Source organism: Sorex fumeus, unplaced genomic scaffold (genome assembly GCF_029834395.1).
Source record: "Sorex fumeus unplaced genomic scaffold, SorFum_2.1 ptg000063l, whole genome shotgun sequence".
Classification (NCBI taxonomy): domain Eukaryota; kingdom Metazoa; phylum Chordata; class Mammalia; order Eulipotyphla; family Soricidae; genus Sorex; species Sorex fumeus.
In genome coordinates this window covers 54,858,047-54,881,567 of record NW_026606120.1, presented here as the reverse complement: position 1 = coordinate 54,881,567, position 23,521 = coordinate 54,858,047, and positions in this window count along the sequence as shown.

Here is a 23,521-nt window from a genome sequence, read left to right as displayed (position 1 = left end):
TAGGAGACCTGAATATTGTTCTCATCCTGTTTGCGTAGGGCCCGGGTCTCTGAGGCATATGTTAATGCAGGAAGAACAGTGGAATCAAAGAGATGTGCCCAGAGCCAGAGTTTCTTGTCCTCTTAGCTATTTCTTAGACGTTCTTGAAGGCGTTCCAAGCCGCTCTCTTCCTCCTGCGCAGCTCGGGTGCCAGGTCATTTGTCATGTTGACTTCACGACCTAGGTACACATAGCTGTTGCATTCGGAGATGGTCGTTCCGTTGAGAGCTAATGGGGCATCAGGAACAAGGCTGTTTCTCATAAACATTGTCTTCGTGCCTTCTTGTCTCGGTCAGACCAATGATGTCGTACTTGATCATTCGCGCTTGTACCATCAGGTCCTCGATGGATGCATCTGATGCTAGCGTACGTGCATTGAAAGTACAGACGATCATTTTTGTCTTCCTTCATTGTGGCAGCCTAGGTCAGCCTTGAGATTTTGTCGGCCTCTCCTTTCTCATCCTTCTCAGTGCTGCCATGTCGGTGAAGCCTTCAGGGTCAGGTGAATGAGACCAGTTGTAGTTACTGGTTTTGGCACATCGAATACACAACGGATAGCTTGCCAGGCTCTTCCGTGCGGGCGGAATACTCTCGGTAGCTTGCCAGTCTTTCCGAGAGGGATGGAGGCTTTTGGGGCGACCTCTAATCACCCTTGTAGGTGTTACCATATTTGAACCCTATCAAATATCGTACGACAATTCCGGAAGATGGGTATTTAGTGTCTTATGATGTGTCCGGAAAGCGTCCTGGAGTGTGGCGATGGCTGGGTAGTGGAAGTAGTGTCGAGAGTGGAAGTCTTTCAGTGGGGTATTTATGTGGGTAGGGTGGATCTCCTGTGCACAATTCGATCCCTGGGTGGTTGATGGAAGCAGACAAGGCAAGGTAGGGTGGGGGTCCTGATTAGAATCCTTTTGTCACCTGTGGGAGCAAGCAGAGAAGCTCTGTCCCTGGGTCCGCCGAGCCTGGAGTCCAAGGTCTCAGAGAGTTCCGCTTATCTTGTTCTGTGGGTCTTCAGTCGTGCGTGGGTCTCGCCGGAGCTGGCACGAATCTCACCATGCCGTTTTCGACACTGGAGAAGAATTGTTCGTCGGAACATGCAATAAAAGAGGTGTTGGAGGCGTCGGTGTCCTTGTCAACACAAACTTGGTCAAGAGCATTGATTCATTCGAATGCCTAACAACCCAAATCGGACGTTTACATTTGAATAGATGTGGCTCACTGCCTGCAGTTTCTATCTTCGTTGTCTACGCACCAACATCTCATTATGATGAAAGAGAAATCGAGAAGTTCTACATGGAGCTAGAGAAGTTCTATAAAGAAGACCACACCTTCTACAAGATCATTGTGGGTGATTTTAATGCCAAGATAGGACCGAGAAGATCAGCTGAAGAACTTCACATTGGGACCCATGGCCTAGAATGGAACGAACAGGGTGAGAGACTGTCTGAGTTCATCATGTCGACCAAGACCATTCATGGTAACTCACAGTTCCAGAAGGCAGAATCTAAACGATGGACATGGGAGTCTCCCGGTGGACGATTCCACAACGAAATAGACCACATCATAGTCAATCGACGGTTTTGCCTGACTGATGTCGCTGTTGTCCCAAAATTTCGAACGGGATCGGACCACTGTCTCCTTCGTGCAAAATTCTACTTCACAGAGCGGGGAGAAAGGGCTGCAAAGTTCAAAAAGAGAACTCCCAGAATGACCACCAACTGGAAACTCTTTGGTACTATTGCGGCAATATGGGAAGATGCCATTGTTGACAACATTGATGAGGAATACGATCGACTGGTTCAGCACCTCCATGAATGTGCGAGGAACGCCAAGAGAGAGAGAGCCACAAAAAGTCGCCTATCTTCGAAAACTCTTGAGCTAATTCGCCAGTGTGGTTTGGCGCATGCCTCAGGCAACCGCAAGCTAACGTCCGAGCTCGCAAAGCAGTGCAGAAATGCGATCAAGGAAGATCTCAAAGAGAGAAGAGCAGAAGTACTGGTAGATGCGGCAGAAGCCGGGAAAAGTATTCGTAACGCCCGTCTGTCCTTCGCCAATTCTAAGACCAAGATGACTGCCCTCCGACGTCCTGATGGATCCATCACATCCTCCAGAACGGCAGTGGAGAAGATTATCCATGCCTTCTACTCAAATCTCTTCGATAGCCATGTCCACTTGCCGACATACCAAATTCCACAGGATGGATATGTTGTTTCCAACGTTCTCCCTTCCGAAATCCGACACACCATTTCGTCGGGAAAGGAACGAACAGCACCTGGCCTAGACAAGGTCAGACCTGTACACCTGAAGAACCTGCCATCAGTACTCATCAATACACTGGCTCGGCACTTCAGTGTGAAGAAGTGGGAGGCAGATAGGGAAGGAGGCAGGGAGAGAGGGAGGGACGGAGGGAGGGAGGGAGCGAGGGAAGGGGGGAGGGAGGAAAATAAGTCCCAGATTCGGTGAAAACTATTGTGGCTAGAGAGGGACAAGGGAGCCTGGGAGGCTGGAAGAGGGGTCTTCCCATTGCTGCGAGGACCCTGGAACACCTGTGATGGGGCTGTAGAATGCTCCTTAGAGAGGTATCATCTAAGACCCCGGAAGTCTATAATGATGCAAACTAATGACAATTCCACTTTGAAAATGAATTAATTTAAATATTAAAAGTAATTATGATTAGTGTCCCAAAATGTCCCAAGGCAGAAAATAGAAAAGCTGCCTTCTTTCAAGATTTTTGTTGTTGTTTTTAGGCCAAAGACAACTGTGAGACAGTATGAGAATGCTATTTGGTTCTCCCAAAGAGGAATCTACAGAGCTATGCTTGGAGTATCACGCTTCACTCAAATAAGAGAAAGAATCTGGAGTTCTGACCTCCATCGACGGTCAAGAATCATGGACACTGTCTCGTTTGCCAAGGTGTCAAAAATCAGATGGGCTGGACACATAATGAGACTTGAAGACGACCGCTGGACTAGAGCCATTACTGACTGGATTCCATGGGATGTCAAAAGACCACATGGCCGCCCACCTACAAGATGGTCAGACTTTTTCGTCAAGACCCTGAACAACCGATTTGAGGCTCTTCATGTTCCTAGAACGAACAGACACCATTGGACTACACTAGCACGCGACAGGGACAAATGGAGACGTTACTGGCGCCCGCTCGAGCAAATCGATGAGTAATGAGAAGTCAAGTGATCAAATGTGATTTAGTGATAAAACAAGACATTAGAACAAAATGAAGTCTCTTATGCCAAGACCCAGCTCATCAAACCAAATTTGATTTCCATACAGAAATGGACCTCAAGTCAGTTCCTCAGGAGCTTCCCATCAGCAGAGTAAGCTAATCTTTCCAAAGCTCCAGACATCCCATAAAGAAAGGAACCTCATAATCAAACCTGTTTCCTGCTTCACACATGGCCTGGTCTCAAATCCCTTCTGGCTATTAAATTCATTTCATACAACCCAGACTTCTTTCTCTGTGCTAGAGTTGGTACTATCTGACTTGTACAGAGTTTACCCAAATAAACCCTTAAAATCAGTACAGTGACCCCGTTTATCTTTTTTTAATTGATTTTGGGGGGATACCAGGCAGTGCTCAGGGACTACTCCTGGCTCTGTTCTCAGAAATTACTACAAGCAGTGCTCAACAAATCATATGAGGTACCGGCAATCAACCCCAGGTCTGGCATGGGCAAAACAGGCACCTTACCCATTGCACCATCTTTCTAACCCCCAGTTTCTCTTTTAACAAAATGATGAACCACAATGCAGGAGAGAGAGGACCTGTTTGTTTGTGATGAAGGGTCCTCCCAAGACATGGGGTCAGCAAAGCGTCTCCTGGGGGTATTCTGGTGTTTCCTGTTCTGGTTCTTTGAAAGTTGGATATTCAGTTGCATGCGCATGCTCTACTTTGCAGGGCAGCAGTCCCAGGATGTCAACCTACTATATGTTTTATAGGTATCAGGGTTGCTGAGAATGGTCCGACCTGCACAGGCACTGGATGGAATAAGCCTTTACTCCCTGAGAGAAAATACAGAGCAAGGTCAGGGTCAATAGGACAAGATGGTCAATGCCATCGTCCCCTTCTCTGAACAAACCCACATTCAGTGCGTTGCATCTTGGAATGCCACAATCCTTCATCCCAGAAGGTGATCTCAGCAACCTCCTGCTCACACTGCCAGAAAGGACCACCATGGTCTCCTCCAGGAACAAGCAGAAGAGTGAGGATGGTGGGAATCGTGCTAAACACTCCTGGACTGGACAAGGAGCACGCACTGAGGATGCCTGGCTGCCAGCACTCAGCTCCAGTCAGGAAGCATGTCAGCCCCCAGACCACTTTTAGCTGTCAGGGCTACCAGGGGTTCAAGAACAGCACTTACCAGCCTGTCTCTTCCCAGCAGGAGAAGCAGCTGACGTGAGGGAACATGTACCCGTTCTTTGAACACCAGCCTAGGCCTGGAACCTTCTTGTTCCAAGGTATCTCTCCCATGAGGCACTGCCACGGTTTCCCTTGGAATCTTTAAGAATCACCATCTCTGCAAAAAAAAAAAAAGACCCCTTTTCACCATTAGGCACCATGCATGGAACAGATTTTCTAATAATTCAGGGCACAGACACAGCAAAAGGAAAGGGCTAAGAGGGGAAGTTGAGGGGCTGGAGTGATAGCACAGTCGGTAGGGCATTTGCTTTGCATGCAGTCGACCTGGGTTTGATTCCCAGCATCCCATGTGGTCCCCTGAGAACCACCAGGAGTAACTCCTAGTGCAGAGCCAGGAGTAACCCCTGTGCACCGCCGGGTGTGACCCAAAAAGTAAAAAAAATAGAGGGGATGTTGAAAGAACCAGAAGAAAACATCCAATGAGGAGGAGCAGATCTGAGAAAGCAGGAGTGACTCCCGTAACTGAGGAGAACATCAGAGCATCCCTGTGCTGACCCTAACCCCTAAAGTGGGGAGGGATGGAAATGTCACCATAGACTAAATTATCCAGAAACACCTTGACTGAGGAAATTGGCCAAGTTTTTTACAATTCAGCAAAGGGGAAACCACGAGTTCAAGGTTGAGACATCTTCCTATTCCATGAGGAATCACACAACTCTTTTTACGTGTTAGGGACTTTGCACGCCAGGTAGCTGCTCGTAGGGTTACCTTGAAAATGTGTTATTTGTCCGAAAGCCACCCGCTTGGAGCAGAAAAGCAAATGGACTATGTGTTAAACCGCGCCAGCATGCCTGCCCGGAGGGGAAAGGGTGTTGCTCCATTCGCCCAATCCTCTCTGGAAAGAAAGATGGCGGCCGCACCGGAGCCTTGTGGACAGCAGGATTGAGCCGCGGGTGGGGGCGGCGGAGACCTCATGGGACGGGGGGCGTTCCGGCCCGTCCTTCATGCCCGACCGAGGTCACCAGCTGCCCCCCACGAGCAGCCCTCCGGCACGGCCACGACTCCAGAGCGCAGAAACCAATCTCTTAACTATCTAACTTTTAATAGAAATATTTCCAGGGTTAGTAAGTAAAATAGCAGAAATCCAGAACCATCCAGACATCATTTTATTCTTAAACCCAGTGTAGAAAGCAAATCATTTCACAGCACTGTTTCAGCATGTCTGAGTGGGGGGGGGGGGGTCGTAAACTCTAAACAATAATGGTGCATCTTCTATCGAAACAATGTATCTAGTCAAAGTAGATAGAGTATTAACTAGAACTCATCTGCCTCACAGGAATTGGGAGGGGTGGGAGGTGGGATACTAATGGGGTTCCCGGTTAAAAATAAGTATTGGTAAAGGGAAATGTGTTTGATATTTACATGACTGAGACCTATACCCAAAAGCTCTGTAACTTTTCCCACAGTGATTCAATAAAGAAATAAATTATAAAAAAAAAAAAGAAAATGTGCTATTTGTGCACGTGAAAGCCACCAACTCCTGGGGGAAAGCTCTGCCTTAAGGAATTCAATGAGTCTTTTGAGAAAAGTTTCTTCAAAGAATTTTGACCTTTATTTCACTATCCCTTGGGCAGTTCTGACAGCTTCCAGTTATTTTTAACCTCTACTTCCTGTACCTTTCCCAATCTTCTTGAGACCTTTTTTGGAAGCCTGTGTTGTCTGAGATCTAAGCAGATAATAACACTCTAAATCTGCCTGTGACTTTCTGACCTTCCTCTTCTTATAAAAACAAGACAGTTGGGGTCCAAGAGAATCAGAGAACAGCATGCCGGAGCCTGGGACCTACCGGAGCTAGGAAGTTGAAGTGCTTTGCAGATGCCCTCCTTGTCCTCTTGCTGGCTGTGGTTGATCTCGGGATCCTGGCCCAAATCACCCAGGGTGAGTTCAGTGACCTTCTCAAGGATGGCCATGTCTATGGTCACTTCTGCTTGGGAGGAGACAAAGAGGGACACCTTGGTCCTCCATGACTGTCCCTGCTCTAGATGTGGATGTGATTTGGCACTTGACTAAGGGCATCAGCAGGGCCCCAGAGGTGGTTCAGTGCCTTCAAGGCCTCTCCTGGCAAGCCAAGGTTTGAATCGAAACCCTAATGGCACACACTGGGATGATCGTAAAAGCTCGTCTGTCGGGAGCCCAGGAAGAAGGGGGCTGGAGAGATGATGCAGAGACTTAGAAAATGTCTAGAGCAAGCAAGAGGTCTTGATGTTGTTCCTGATATCCTGTATGTCACTTTGTGATTTACACACACACACACACACACACAAACACACACAGCACAGCACAAACACACACCCCGATGTGGGGTCCTAGGTGAAATAACAAATTAATATAATACCCAGCCGTCGCCACACTCCAGGACGCTTTCCGGACCGCGCGGCCGCGCGACACATCATAAGACACTAAATACCCGTCTTCTGGAATTGTCGTACCATATTTGATAGGGTTCAAATATGGTAACACCTACAAGGGTGATTAGAGGTCACCCCAAAAGCCTCTATACCTCTCGGAAAGACGGGCAAGCTACCGAGAGTATTCCGCCTGCACGGAAGAGCCTGGCAAGCTATCCGCTGTGTATTCGATATGCCAAAACCAGTAACTACAACTGGTCTCATTCACCTGACCCTGAAGGCTTCACCGACATGGCAGCACTGAGAAGGATGAGGAAGGAGAGGCCGACAAAATCTCAAGGCCGACCTAGGCTGCCACAACGAAGGAAGACAAAAATGATCGTCTGTACTTTCAATGCACGTACGCTAGCATCAGATGCATCCATCGAGGACCTGATGGTACAAGCGCGAATGATCAAGTACGACATCATTGGTCTGACCGAGACAAGAAGGCACGAATCTCACCATGCCGTTTTCGACACTGGAGAAGAATTGTTCCTCGGAACATGCAATAAAAGAGGTGTTGGAGGCGTCGGTGTCCTTGTCAACACAAACTTGGCCAAGAGCATTGATTCATTCGAATGCCTAACAACCCGAATCGGACGTTTACATTTGAATAGATGTGGCTCACTGCCTGCAGTTTCTATCTTCGTTGTCTACGCACCAACATCTCATTATGATGAAAGAGAAATCGAGAAGTTCTACATGGAGCTAGAGAAGTTCTATAAAGAAGACCACACCTTTTACAAGATCATTGTGGGTGATTTTAATGCCAAGATAGGACCGAGAAGATCAGCTGAAGAACTTCACATCGGGACCCATGGCCTAGAATGGAACGAACAGGGTGAGAGACTGTCTGAGTTCATCATGTCGACCAAGACCATTCATGGTAACTCACAGTTCCAGAAGGCAGAATCTAAACGATGGACATGGGAGTCTCCCGGTGGACGATTCCACAACGAAATAGACCACATCATATTCAATCGACGGTTTTGCCTGACTGATGTCGCTGTTGTCCCAAAATTTCGAACGGGATCGGACCACCGTCTCCTTCGTGCAAAATTCTACTTCACAGAGCGGGGAGAAAGGGCTGCAAAGTTCAAAAAGAGAACTCCCAGAATGACCACCAACTGGGAACTCTTTGGTACTATTGCGGCAATATGGGAAGATGCCATTGTTGACAACATTGACGAGGAATACGATCGACTGGTTCAGCACCTCCATGAATGTGCGAGGAACGCCAAGAGAGAGATAGCCACAAAAAGTCGCCTATCTTCGAAAACTCTTGAGCTAATTCGCCAGCGTGGTTTGGCGCATGCCTCAGGCAACCGCAAGCTAACGTCCGAGCTTGCAAAGCAGTGCAGAGATGCGATCAAGGAAGACCTCAAAGAGAGAAGAGCAGAAGTACTGGTAGATGCGGCAGAAGCCGGGAAAAGTATTCGTAACGCCCGCCTGTCCTTCGCCAACTATAAGACCAAGATGACTGCCCTCCGACGTCCTGATGGATCCATCACATCCTCCAGAACGGCAATGGAGAAGATTATCCATGACTTCTACTCAAATCTCTTCGATAGCCATGTCCACTTGCCGACATACCAAATTCCACAGGATGGGTATGTCGTTCCCAACGTTCTCCCTTCCGAAATCCGACACGCCATTTCGTCAGTAAAGAAGCAAACAGCACCCGGCCCAGACAAGGTCAGACCTGAACACCTGAAGAACCTGCCGTCAGTACTCATCAATACACTGGCTCGGCTCTTCACTCGCTACCTGTCTGAATGCAAGGTTCCATCTCAATGGAAAACCAGCAGGACCGTACTACTGTTCAAGAAGGGAGACATCCATGACATTGGCAACTATCGCCCGATCTGCCTATTGTCTGTCATCTACAAGTTGTTCACTCGAGTCATCCTGAATAGGATTGGCAGAACACTAGATGAAGGACAACCATGTGAGCAAGCAGGGTTCCGCAAAGGATTCAGCACCATCGACCATATCCACACGATAACCAAACTCATTGAGGTTTCTCGGGAGTTCAAGATGCCGCTCTGCTTAACGCTCATTGATTTAAAGAAGGCCTTTGATTCTGTTGAGACGGAAGCGGTCATTGAAGCCCTAGCCAATCAGGGCATTCAAGCCCAATACATCAGGATCCTCCGTGAGCTGTATTGCAGATTCACTACCAGTATCTCACCATTCTACAAAGAAGTGATCGTTGATGTCAAGAGAGGGGTGCGGCAGGGTGATACCATTTCACCAAAACTCTTCAGTGCCACCCTCGAGAACATCATGCGACGACTGGAATGGGAAGGAATGGGAGTGAAGATAGATGGTCGGCAACTACACCACCTCCGCTTTGCTGATGACATTGTTTTAATAACACCAAACATCAGCCAAGCGGCACAAATGCTGGCCGACTTTGACCGTGAGTGTGGAAAGGTAGGACTACAGCTGAATCTTACGAAGACAATGTTTATGAGAAACAGCCTTGTTCCTGACGCCCCATTCGCTCTCAATGGAACGACCATCTCCGAATGCAACAGCTATGTGTACCTAGGTCGAGAGGTCAACATGAGAAATGACCTGGCACCCGAGCTGCGCAGGAGGAAGAGAGCGGCTTGGAACGCCTTCAAGAACGTCGAAGAAATAGCTAAGAGGACGAAGAACCTCCGGCTCCGGGCACATCTCTTTGATTCCACTGTTCTTCCTGCATTAACATATGCCTCAGAGACCTGGGCCCTACGCAAACAAGATGAGAACGCCATTCAGGTCTCCCAAAGAAGAATAGAAAGAGCTATGCTTGGAATATCACGTTTCACTCAAATGAGAGAACGAATCCGGAGTTCTGACATCCGTCGACGATCAAGGATCAGGGACGCTGTCTCATTTGCCAAGGTGTCGAAAATCAGATGGGCTGGTCACGTAATGAGATTTAAAGACGACCGTTGGACTAGAGCTGTTACTGATTGGATTCCACGGGATGTCAAGAGACCGCGTGGCCGCCCACCTACCAGATGGTCAGACTTCTTTGTCAAGGTCATGAACGATCGGTTTGAGGCCCTCCATGTTCCCGGAGCGAAGAGATGCCATTGGGCTACACTAGCACGCGACAGGGACAAATGGAGACGTTACTGGCGCCCGCTCGAGCAAATCGACGACTAACGGGAAGTTAAGTGAAGTGATTAAGTGTGAATAAAAATAGCCATAAAAGAGAATAGACCTGTCTCTGTCTCTGTCTCTCTCTGTCTCTCTGTCTCTCTCTCTCTCTGTCTCTCTCTCTCTCTCCTCCAACTTAGGGAAATGATTGGCTTCTTTTCATGACCTAAATTATTTCGTAGCTTTTCTTAACTGATGTAGGATCACTAAGTGATAGGTCACTTAGTGGCGTGTGTGGAATTAGAAAAATTTATTAATGAAAGTATTGTTAACAGTATTATAAATCATGGTACTTGAATTTAAAGGGTGGGAAGGGAAATGGAATTAACTTAACTCTCCATGTATGGAGGCCTGGATAATGAAACTATGATGTACACACATACTCGTGGAATATTACATGGTCATTAAAAAGATGAAAGACCCCAACTTCAATCCCAGCACCAGATGTCTCTCCACACCCCTGAGTGAATCCCTAAAATTTTTTTAAAGCCTGGGTTAAAGCTATATTACAGCAGGTAGGATTCTTGCCTTGGACTTGGCACAACATTTGGTCACCTGAGCCCTACCAAGATGGTTCTACTGGAGGTGATGATGCTGGGAAAAATAAATCAGAAAATAAAAAACAATTTCAAGACTTTTTATTCCCGTGTGGAATATGAATAATGAATAACTGATGCAAAGAAACTAGAAGAAGGAAGGAAGGAAGGAAGGAAGGAAGGAAGGAAGGAAGGAAGGAGGGAGGGAAGGAGGGAAGGAGGGAGGGAGGGAGGGAGTTAGGGAGGGAGGGAGGGAAGCAGGGAGGGAGGTAGGGATGGAGGAAGGGAGGGAGGAACGGAGGGATGGAGGGTGGAAACTAAGTCTCAGATTCGGTGGAAACTATTGTGGCTCGAGAGGGACAGGGGAACCTGGGAGGCTGGAAGAGGGGTCTTCCCATTGCTGCGAGGACCCTGGAACACCTGTGATGGGGCTCGAGAACACTCCTTAGAGAGGAGTCATCTAAGACCATGTAAGTCTATAATGATGCAAAGTAATGAGAAGTCCACTTTGAAAATGAATTCATTTAAATATTAAAAGTAATTATGATTAGCTTCCCAATATGTCCCAAGGCAGAAAATAGAAAAGCTGCCTTCCTGCAAGATTTTTGTTGTTGTTTTTAGGCCAAAGACAGCTGTGCACAGGGCATTGAGCTCAGTGATCACTCCAGCAGATTCAGGGGTCTGTGTGCGGCATTGCAAGATTGAACCCAAGTCAGCTGCGTGCAAGGTAAATGCCCTACATCCTGTAGAATCATTTCAGTCCCTGAAGATTACATTTCAAAAGAACGGCTCATGGGGTCGTGAGAAAGACATGAAAGAAACATAAAACTGATAAGAGTCCAGAAAAGATTTCTATATACGTCAAAGGGCAAAACGGGATTTGGGTTTTAGTCTTTTTTTTAAGAAATGCTCTAATAATTGGAGTCCAGGGACCCAGAGCAGGACCCTAAGGTCAGATAAGACTGAGAGAAACCGGAAGGCAACACGATCCAGAGCATATCCCCAGGAACTCACTAAAGATCAGTAACTGAGGGAGTGAGGATTCCATTGTGGGGCAGCAACTGAGGAGAGCCCATTCACTGGAGTTCTGGAAGCATCCACACCCCTCCCATTGCCTGTTTCCCTGAGGGGTTCCCAGCACCCTCCCGGCCCTCCTGCTTGCAGAGGAGACCTTTTCCATGTGGGCAGAAGCAATGCCACGCCCCATGGTTCAGCCACTATCCTTAGATCTGAACCATCCTCAGGCACCAGCAAGGGAAGGGACTCACACACCTAGGGACCCCATGCTGGAGCCACAGGCTCCTGTGTGAGGGGGACCCTATTTTCCCCACTCCCCTCTCCTGCCCCTCTGGCCCGGCTTCAGGGACTGACCACAGGCCCTTCTCTGAGCTCCTCTCACAGACCAGCTGTCTCCTGACTCGGGACTTCACAGAAGGTTTCCCAATCTCTTTGAGCCCTTTTTTGGAAGACTGTGTTGTCTGTGATCTACGCAGATAATAACACTCTAAATCTGCCTGTGACTTTCTGACATTCCTCTTCTTATAAAAACAAGACAGTTGGGGTCCAAGAGAATCAGAGAAAAGCGTGCCGGACCCTGGGACCTACTGGAGCTAGGAAGATGAAGTGATTTGCAGATGCCCTCCTTGTCCTCTTGCTGGCTGTGGTTGATCTCGGGATCCTGGCACCAATCACGCAGGGTGAGTTCAGTGACTTTCTCAAGGATGGCCATGTCTATGGTCACTCCTGCTTCGGAGGAGACAAAGAGGGACACCTTGGTCCTCCATGACTGTCCCTGCTCTAGATGTGGATGTGATTTGGCACTTGACTAAGGGCATCAGCAGGGCCCCAGAGGTGGTTCAGTGCCTTCAAGGCCTCTCCTGGCAAGCCAAGGATTGAATTGAAACCCTAATGGCACACACTGGGATGATCGTAAAAGCTCGTCTGTCGGGAGCCCAGGAAGAAGGGGGCTGGGGAGATGATGCAGAGACTTAGAAAATGTTCAGGGCAAGCAAAAATTCTTGATTTTGTTCCTGATGTCCTGTATGTCACTTGGTGATTTACACACACACACACACACACACACACACACACACACACACAGCACAAACACACACCCCGATGCGGGTTCCTAGGTGAAATAACAAATTAATATAATGAATGAATAAAAATAGCCATAAAAGAGAATAGACCTGTCTCTGTCTGTCTGTCTGTCTGTCTGTCTGTCTCTCTCTCTCTCTCTCTCTCTCTCTCTCTCTCTCTCTCTCTCTCTCTCTCTCTTCCCCCCCCCTCCAACTTAGGGAAACTATTGGCTTGTTTTCATGGCCTAAATTATTTCGTAGCTTTTCTTAACAGATGTAGGATCACTAAGTGATATGTCACTTAATTGTTTATTAAAGTAAATTGAAATTTTGGAGAAAGACAGAGAATTTTACAGTGTTAGAAAGAACATATGCTAGCTAGTGAAAAATGATCATTTGGTAGGGGAAATAGGACAAGCCAGAAAAGTGACTCCCCAATCCACCTCCATGTTCCAGGTGTGTGTTCAATAGATATTAACAAGTGTGTATTTAAAAATATACTCGCAGAGCTTAGGTACAAGCAGATGCTGTTTCAAGCATCCTGTGGGCATGAACACATTGGGTTGTGCTAAACCTGTTGGATGGATTATTCACAGCCATCCCAGCTTCACTTTTTCTACCATAATTTACACTGTGCTCTTATGGAAAGGCAGGTCCTTAAACTTTTTATTTTGCAAATTCGGCAGCCGAAGACCTCCAGGACCAGCCACCACCATGCTGAGACCACTCTCCGCACACATGAAGGTACTGGCAGAGGGACAAAGCCACACGGGTTCCGGGGCCGAGACCTACAAGCCTACTCGAATTGGAGTCGAGCATGTTCCACCCAGATCCTCCAAATTCCAGTAGGCGGGGGTCACACCCACCACCTGGCCCCCTGGCACCGTGTAATCCCATCAGCGGCCAAGACTCAGAGACTATAAAATCCAGATCCCGGTACCGCGCGGCCTCATTCCCGGCCGCGCGACATCTTATCAAATTTTTTTTATGACATCTTATTGTCTCATTCCTATTTTGGACAAACTTGCAGGCTATCGAATGTAGCCTGCCCACAGGGCAGAGTCTGGCAAACTCCGCGTGGCGTACCAAATATGCCAAATACCAGTAACAATGATGGGTCTCATTCTCCTAAATAGCCTTTAATATAATCTCAGGGCTAGGATGAAAGAGACGTTACTGGGGCCTGCTCGAGGCAATCGACGACGAATAATTTACACTGTGCTCTTATGGAAAGGCAGGTCCTTAAACTTTTTATTTTGCAAATCCTACCCATACTATATGAAACTACATAAGAAATGAATAGAAAGTTGAGTTATTTGCTTTATTAATATAACCCAGGTCCTTAATTTCTTATCCAAAGTTTGGGTGCCAGATACATTTTGGAATGCAGATTTTCTCATGTTTTAAAAAGAGAATACTATAGAACACAGTGATTCCACTTCCAAATATCGACCCAAGCGAACAGAAAGCAGATCACAGGTATTGATAGGCGTGGTAATGGAAGCATTGGTCATCACAGTCAAGAAGTGAGAGAAGTCAAAGACCTCTGAGCAAAACAACTGATGTTTGTTTTTCAAATGGGTTTAGACAGATACAGCAGACTGATTCTCAGTCTTTAAGAGTAATAAAATGTTGACACATGCTGCAACCTTGAAGATGTACAGGAGACTGACAGAAGCCAGTGAGCCAGGGGGACACTGGGTGGGGAAACTGGGACTCTGCCTCTCTGACATCTCTCTCCCCTCCTTGTCTCTGTCGCACCTACAACCCACAACTATGACTCAACCTGAGGCTGAACCCGAGATCTATGGTCAGCAAGGAACTGTGACACGGATCTGAGCAGCTCTGAATTGACAAATAGACGCTGATTTTAATTTTTAATTATTTACTTATTTATTTATTTTTGCTTTTTGGGTCACACCTGGCGATGCACAGGGGTTATACCAGGCTCATGCACTCAGGAATTACTCCTGATAGTGCTCAGGGGACTATACAGGTTGCTGGGAATTGAATCCGGGTCGGCTACATGAAAGGCAAATGCCCTACCCGCTGTGCTATGTATGGCTCCAGCCCAAGACCCTGGTTTTTAACTTAGCGAGGCCAGAGCCATAGTAGATTAGGGAGGGTGCGTGCCTTGCAAGCAGCCCATCTGGATTGATCCCAAGCATCCTATATTGTCCACGAATGGGTGTGCTCCCTGAGAGCAGAGCCAAGAGTCAATCCTGAGTATCACAGACTGTGGCTCAAAAAACTAAAGTCAATAAAATAAAATTCGTGCCTCGATTCTTCCAGGGGATCCCAGACTGCCCAGCTGGGCGGGAAAATCATCCCTGAGTCAGTTCTCCCAGGGATCACGTCACCAACCCGCGTCTATGACGAATCTCCCCCCACATCCGCCTTCCGCCCCAAGTGTAGAATGCAGGTCAAAAGACCGAACTAGCAGCTGAGTTTCCGGCCGGAGTGATAGAATGGTGGGGAGGCGCTTGCCTTGCAAGTGGCTGTTCCCGGGTTCGGTCCCCGCTACCACGTACTTCAAGTGAGCACTCTCTGGTATTCACTGGAAATTGGAGCATTGAAATTGAATGAATATTGAAGACTGTCTTGAATTGAACCGTTGAGATTGCCTTGAAGATTCAAATTGCCTTGATCTCATTGAGAGGGACTCTCAAATGAGCAAGGATCATGTGTTTTTTTGGATCATGTTTTTCTTTGGAGATCTTAATATCGGTGAGACAACTCTCACCTGTTCTCATCTGAAGTAAGGGCAGTTCCAGGAAGGAACTCAGTCTGATTGAAAACAGGACGTAAAAAAGGGGGGAAGAAATGGTTAAGAGAGCTTTAAGATTTAAAATTTCATTTTTAAGGGAGTTGGGATAGAGAAGGACCACCTTGACAAGGATAGTTGGAAATGATCACTGGATAAGAACTGCAAGCTGAAAATAGATAAAGCAACAAACATGAGAACATCTCTGTACCTGTATTGCAAACCATATTCCCCAAAAGGAGAGAGGGAAAGAGGGAGAGAGAGAGAGAGAGAGAGAGAGAGAGAGAGAGAGAGAGAGAGATAAGAAAAGTGTCTGCCATAGAGATAGGCTTGGAGGGAGGGTGACGAGAAGGAAACTGGGGTCATTGGTAGTGGAAAATGTCCCCTGGTGGAGGGACAGGTGTTGGAATACTGTATGACTGAAGCCCAACCAGAAACAGTTTTATAACTCTGTACCTCGTGTTGGTTTAATTTTTAAAATAAATAAATGTTTAAAATAATAATAAATAATTTTTAAGTAAAATAAAATGGAGGTATAGATACACAGTTTCTCAGACTTATAAAGAAAACAAAATGCTGAGCACTGAGGCTATTGGGGTTGCTGACATAAGCCAGTGAGCCAGGGGGCACTGGGTAGAGACACTGAGACTCTGTGTCTCTCTCATCTCTCTCACCCTCTTGTCTGTCTCCCAACTAGGCCCCACGAACAGATGGTAAAGGAGAAACTGACCTGAACAAATAAATAGATGCTTGTTTTTAAAATAATGGGGCCGGGTGCTGAAGAGATACCACAGTGAGTAGGGCGCTTGCCTTGCACCCTGCTAATCTGAGTTAAATTCCCAGTATCCCATATGGTCCCCCAAGCACCGCCAAGTATAATTCCTGAGTGATGTCAGGCATAACTATTGAGCATCACTGGGTGTGACCCCAAAGTCAAAAGAAAAAAAAAGGAAAAAATTAAGTAATGGGGTAGAAGCAATAGTAGTGAGGTAGGGCATTCACCATGGGACGCAGCTCATCTGAATTCAATCCCCAGCACCCCATATGGTCCCCAAACTTGCCAGGACTGATCCATGAGTACAGAGACAGGAATAAGTACTGAATACCAACCAGGTATGTCCCCTCTCCAAAACCTTTTTTAAAATTAAATACAATTTAAAAAGATATAGACCCATCATTTTTCAGTCTTAAAAAGGAAGAATAGCATTGAGGATGTTGGGGTAACTGACCTTAGCCAGTGCTTTGCCTCGTGATCATCTCTCTTCCTCCTTCTCTGTCTCCCATAGGACCCACAAACATGACTGCGCCTCAGATTGAACCTCTGACCCATGGTAAAGGAGAAACTGTGGTCTAGAACTGAATCTTTCTGGACAAATAAAAGGATGCTTGTTTTGAAAGTAATGGGGCCGGAGGCTGGAGAGATAGTACAATGGGTGGGGTGCTTGCCTTGTCTACTGACAATCTGGGTTCAATTCCCCGTATCACAAATGGTCCCCTAAGCACCGCCACATGTAATTTCTGAGTGCAGAGCCAAAAGGAAACCCTGAGCATTGCTGGGTGTGGTCCCAAATCCAAAAAATATATAAAAATTTCAAAATTAAGTAATGGGGTCAGAATGATAGTAGAGCGGGTAAGGTTCTCACCTTACATGTGGTTGGCCCAGTTTGAACTCCTAGTATCCAATATGGTCCCTAAACCTGCCAGGAATGATCCCTGAGCCCAGATCAAGAGAAAGCCCTGAACACCACTGGATGTGTCCAAAAATAAATAAATAAATATGATACAATATAATATAATATAAAGTGAGATGGAGACAAGTTTTTCATCCTTAAAAAAGGAAGAAAATTCTGACACACCACAGCATTGACGGTGTTGGGATAACTGACATTAATCAATGAGTAAGGAGCAAGCTGGGTGGAGACCCCTAGACTCCTCCTCTCTGTCATCTGTCTCCACTCCTTGTCTCCCAAATAGGACCCACAAAAAAGACTACGACTGAGGCCAGACCCAAGACAAAAGGTAAAGGGGGAATGTGTCCTAGATCTGAACAGCTTTGAACTAATAAATGGATGTTTGTTTTGAAAGTAATGGGGCCTGAGCTGGAAAGATAGTACAGCAGACTGGCTATTTGCCTTGCACACATCTGACCCACGTTTAATCCCCAACATCCCACTTGATCCTCCAAGTACTCCAGGAGTAATTCCTGAGTGCAGAGCCAGGAGTAACCCCTGAGTCTCACTGGGTGTGGCCCAAAAAATGAAAAATTTAAATTAAAATATTAAGTAATAGGGACAGAGCAATAGTAGTGGAGCGCAGAGGATGATTATTAGGCATGCCACTGACTCTGGTTCAATCCCTTGCATCCAATATGGTCCCCCAAACATGCCAGAAGTGATCTCCAAGTTCAGACCAAGAGTAAACCTGAACCCGTGTGCATCGCCAGGTGTGACCCCAAAAGCCAAAAAAAAAAGTAATGGGGTTTTATCGGAGCAATAATCCAGAGAGGAAGGTCTTGCACACAGCCAATCCGAGTTTGATCCCCGGCATCCCCTATGACTCCCTTGAGCACTGCCAGGAGTAATTCCTGAGTTTAGAGCCAGGATGAAGCCCTGAGCATCATCAGGTGTGATCCAAAAAGACAAAAAAATAAAAACAAAAAATAATAAAGTGATGCGGCTGGGAGACTGGAGAGACAGGACAGCAGGTAGGGCTCTTGCCATACATACCGCCAGCTTGGGTTTCATGCGTGGCATCACATACGGTCCGAAGCACTGCCAGTATATTGCCTGAGTGCAGTGCCAGGTGATCCCCTAAGCATAGCAGGATGTGACCCAAAAATCATAAAACCTTAAATATTAAGTTACAGGAACAGAAAGATAAGAGAACCAGAAGTAGAGAGCTGGCAGAGCACTCACCTAGCAAGCAGCTTACCAGGGTTCAATCCCTAGCACCCCCATATGGTTCCCTAACCTGCCAGGGGTGACACCTGACACTTAAGAGGTCAGAGTAAGCTCTGAGCAACACCTTGTGTGTCCCAAAACAAAATAAAACAAAATAATAATAAAGTAAAATAGAGTGACATATAGACACATGTCACAGCACTATGACTGTTGGGGTAAATGCATAAGTCAGTGAGCTGGGAGACACTGGGTATTCTCTGTCATCTCTCTCACCACCTTGTCTGTCTCCCACATAGAACCCAAAAGATTCCTAATGCCTGATCCTAAACCGGAGATATACGGAAAGGGGGGATTGTGGCCGAGAGCTGAGGGGTCCAACCTGAGGCAACCTGCCAAGGTTGCTGCCCAGCTTGTCTGTGGGATAGGGTGAGAGGGAGGGTGATGGGGTAGTGCCTGTTTCCAAGGAAAACCTGCAGGGGCAGAGGCAAGGCCACACCCCATGATTCAGCCACTGTCCTTAGATCTGAACCATACTCAGATACCAGTGATGAAAGGGGGCTCACTCACCAGGGGACCTCCTGATGGAGCCAAAGTCTCCTGTGTGAGGGGGGACTCTGTTTTCCCCACTCCCCTGTCTACTGCCTCTCTGGCCTGTCTTCAGGAACTGACCACAGGCCCTTCTCTGAGCTCCTCTGATAGACCAGCTATCTCCTGATTTGGTGCTTCACAGAAGGTTTCTCCCCATGAACCCTGGCCCGGCCCTGCTCTGATTTGCAGCACAGGTGAGAAATAAAACGCGGGATTCGCCTTGAGTGTCAGAAAGCATTTCAGGAACTCCGTGCTTTTGACTATCACAACACTGGTTTTGTTTTCTTTTACTTCTATTTTAATGTTTGTTTATTTTTGGGTCACACTTAGGGGCTTCTCTGAGGTTTGAGCTTGGGGTAACACCCTGTATCTGGGAAATCCTCTGGTTCTGGGGATAAAATTCTTGCCTCCTTTAAGCAAAGCATGTGCTCTGCTGACTGAGGCATCTCTCTGGCCCTCACACAGTATTTGGACGAAGGTGTTCTCTGGTTTAGAACATGGGCAGAAGAGGTGGAAGAGCACTTTAACTGGAGTCATAAACTCTAGTTGTTACAAAGGGGATATGAGATTTACTAGTTGGCCAAAACAAAACAGCAAACACCAAGTGAAGTAGAACAGCATTCTCTGCAGGAAATATTCCCTTCCCTCCCCAGGCACAGTGCATGAAACAGACTTTCTGATAATTCAGGGCACAGAGAGAAATGGAAAAGAAAAGGCTAAGAGGGGAAGTTGAGGAACCAGAAGAAAACATCCAGTGAGGAGGAGCAGATCTGAGAAAGCAAGAGTGACTATACTAGCGAGAAAAACATGGGAGCATCCCTGGGCTGATCCTAACCCCCATACCCCTTTAGTGTGGGGGAGATCAGCGTGCACAGGAGAAGCACACAGTGCCAGCCTGTATCATAGGGTGTGGTCAGAGCAGTCACATGGCAGAGAGGGCAGGATGCTGGGGTTTCTGTAAGAGAGGGGCCCAGGCCGGATTGGAAAGCCTTCTAGGAAGCCTCTCAGGGCAGAAGCACCTCATCTCAACGTGGGGGACAGTGTTCACGCTGCCCAAAGCTCCTTACCCACAGCATGGTCAGTGCTTAGGATGTTCTGGCTGCTGTCAGGATGGTTTGGGGGAAACTGACACTGGAGCAGCCACATCGAGGATTACAGCCTACCCTGTGCTAAGGCCCTACTCAGTACTACTCAGTACTACTCAGTACTACTCGTTCTATCCTAGTCATCTATCCCATCTGAGTCTTGAAGGTTCTCTGTGACAGTCAGTGTCACAGCAAGAGAAAGTGGTGACAGAGTGAGGAAGCACCCAGCTGCTCGGAATGGTGACTCTCTGAAGCAGGGGTGCAGAAGTAGCAGAATATTTAGCAAACACCAACTCCTTCCATCTCCTTTAGGGAACCAACCTGCATACAGTCCTTTTCAGAAACCTCAAATCAGTCCCACTGTTTCTTACTCTGTCCACCACTGCAGGGTCAAGAGAGGGTTGGCAGGGTGGGTGCAACTGCGAGGTGGTACAGTACATTCTACACTATCCGGCTTACAAAGTCCCAGTACCTCACAGGGCCTTCACACTGGTGGCTCCTTCCACATAAGGAATTCTCTGCTGCTGAGATGTTTATTGCCCTGTCAGGTGAAGAGAAATAAAGACTCCTGTCCCCACCCCCACCCCACCCACAGATTGAGGGAATAGACATCTGTTCCCCCTGTCTCCATCACGACTTGCAGAGCAGCTGAAGGTATAAAAGGCTTCCAGAAGCAGGCTGATAATGTGGGATTTGCCCTGGATGGCCTTGATATAACCCCATCTTGTGACCGCAGGATAAGCTCAAGTACCTTGACATGAAGCTCTGCTGTGCAAGTAATATACTTAAGAATTACTGCTCTATACTCTCTCACCTGCTGTCCCTTCCCCCAACAGACATTCTGTAACACTCAGCTATGACCTTGGTTCTGGGCCCAGTCTGAAAAAGCATGAGCTCAGCAGGGTCCACCATTATGAGTCTATTCTACTTCTAAAGATTTGTGAGTGATTATTCAGTTCTTCCAAGTCTGATTAGGCCAAAAATTCAAAATGCAGAATCTTGAGCAATCTTAGGGCCTGTGCCATCTAGAACCGTTGGACAAGAATTGGACCCTGAACAAAAGTGTGCATGGAAACCAATGGAGAGCAGAGTAGGGAGGCATTTGATGAGCATACGGGGAAAATGACTTATCCTGAGTATGTCTCCTTTGGGCTAATGCAATGAGCCAAGGTTGCGATGGCAAGGTCAAAGTGATATGATAAGCATTGTCACCATTGATGTCAATCCAAAGTAGACACCAAGTTTCAACAAGGCACCTGCTTTCCACGAGAAAATACACTTATACTGGCTGCCTGCTTCTATGTCATGGGAAAGTTTCAAGCTCAACAGTATCATCACTACATAGGGGCATTTCACCCAATCACTGGTATCTTTGCCAACCTTATACTCTCAGGTCTTATGGAATTTGGGCTTCAGACAGTAGGATATTTGCACAACATCCACAGACCAAGGGGTTCTTTTTATAGTGAGTAATGTGGGCAGTTAATGATGTGAGCCTATGGGATTTGGGAATCAAATGTGTCTACACAAAAGTAATTACCCTATGATAACGAGATTGAGTGAATGGCAGAGAGTGTTTACTCAGCAAAGGGTGATATAAGATAAAGATTGGGACCTCTCCATTTTCCATGAGCAATTAGATGACTGGATTTTCAAAGTCAAGAACCCGCTCTGATAGTTTCCTTCCTTGTACAAATGCTATTTATGCACTGAATAGTTATCAACTCGGGAAAGCTCTGATGTGGGGAATTCAATGAATCTACTAGAGGAAGTTTCCTTCATAGACGTTTCCCTCTCTCTTTTCACTATCCATGGGGCAGTTAGGACAAAATCCAGTTGTTTTTATCTTCTATTTCCTGTGGTTTTCCCAATCATTGCACCCTTTTTTGAAAGACTGTGTTGTCCATGATCTAGGAAGAGAACAACATTCCAAATCTGCCCATGATCCTCCTCTTCTTATAAAAACAAGGCAGACCTTGGATCCAAGAGAATCTGGGAACTGCGTGCTTGAGCCTGGGAACTACCCAACAACCAGATAATGAAACGCTTTGCAGCTGCCCTTCTCATGCTCCTGCTGGCTGTGGCTGCCGTTGGCATCCCGGCCCCAGTCACCCAAGGTGAGTCCGGTGACCTTCTCATGGATGGTTAGGTCTGTGGTCACTCCTGGTCTGGTCAGTGATAGCCCCTACTCAATATGTAGATGTGATTTGCAGCAGCAGAACCCAGGAGGATGCCTCAGTGGTTGCCAGCCCTCACATGGCTAGAGCACCATTGGGAAGTCAAAGTCTGGTGGTGACATGGGAACATAGCTGAGTGGGGTCTCCGGTCTTCCCAGATTATCCTGGTTCTGGAAAAATACTACTGGATGCACACAAAGTTTTTTTAAAAGTGTAGCAAGTGTTTATTGGAAGAAAGTTTCAGAACAAAGGGGGTATTCCAAGTGAAATGCTTTTAGAAGCCTTTTGTCTAGGGCTTTATAGGTAAAGAAGTCTGCTTCCTTTCATGTAATGCTAACTGGGCAACTATGCATTGTCTATTTCTCCTAGATGCTCCATAAGTTCGGGTGCTCTGATTTCTTTTTATAGGGGTTAAGAAAAAGTTTCACATAAGTTAGCCCATAGCTCTGTTCTGGGCATTCTTTCTCTTATAGATCGGTAGGTTTCCTGGCTCCTCGGGTCTTGGGTGAAGCTTAGATCCTGAAAAAACTACTTTAATGTGTAGAGCAGTGCAAGGCTAAAGTGAGGGGTCCAAATAGTGTGAGGGAAAGATGGTGCTGAGAAAGGGTCTCCCCTAACAACTACCAGGGAGATCCTACAGCAGACAATTGGCAAATCAGTCCAAAGATTTCTCTTTCTTTAGCACACACTGAGGCAAGCTTGACAGCTCTGGTCTTGGGGATCCCCAGGACAAAGGGGCCCAGAAAATGACTCAAAGGCTTAAGGAAATGCTCAGTGCAAGCAGAGGTCCTGAGATTGATCTTTAATATTCTGAAATCCAGTACTACCCCTCACTGTCTGGGGTACCTGGTGAGAGGGAAATAAATAATTACAATAAATAAACAAAAATTTCTGTAGTAGTAGGGAGGATGTATATATATGTATATATATAATATATCCTCCTTCCTCCTTTCCTTTCTCTTCCTATCTCCCTCTCCTCTCTCACTCCAAAGATAACATATACACAGATGACTAGTTGATCTTAGAGAAGGTAATCTCTCCCTTTGCATGACCCAAATTATTTGATAGCTGCTCTTAGCTGACAAAAGACCATTAGTGGTAAATGAAAATAACAAGAGTTATTTGAAATTTTTGATAAAAAAAAAGCAGAGAATTCCACAGTGTTAGGAATGAAATTACATCATCTAGTGAAAAATGATCGTTTTGTGAAGGAAATACAAGCAGCCATGCAAGTGACTTCCCCAAGTTCATCTACCTGACATAGCTACTCACCCAGAAACACATACCTAGTACATATCACTTCAAGCAGAAGTTGTTCCTTGCATCCGCTGGATAAACATATAGGATCACCCTAGTAACCCTGAATGATAGAC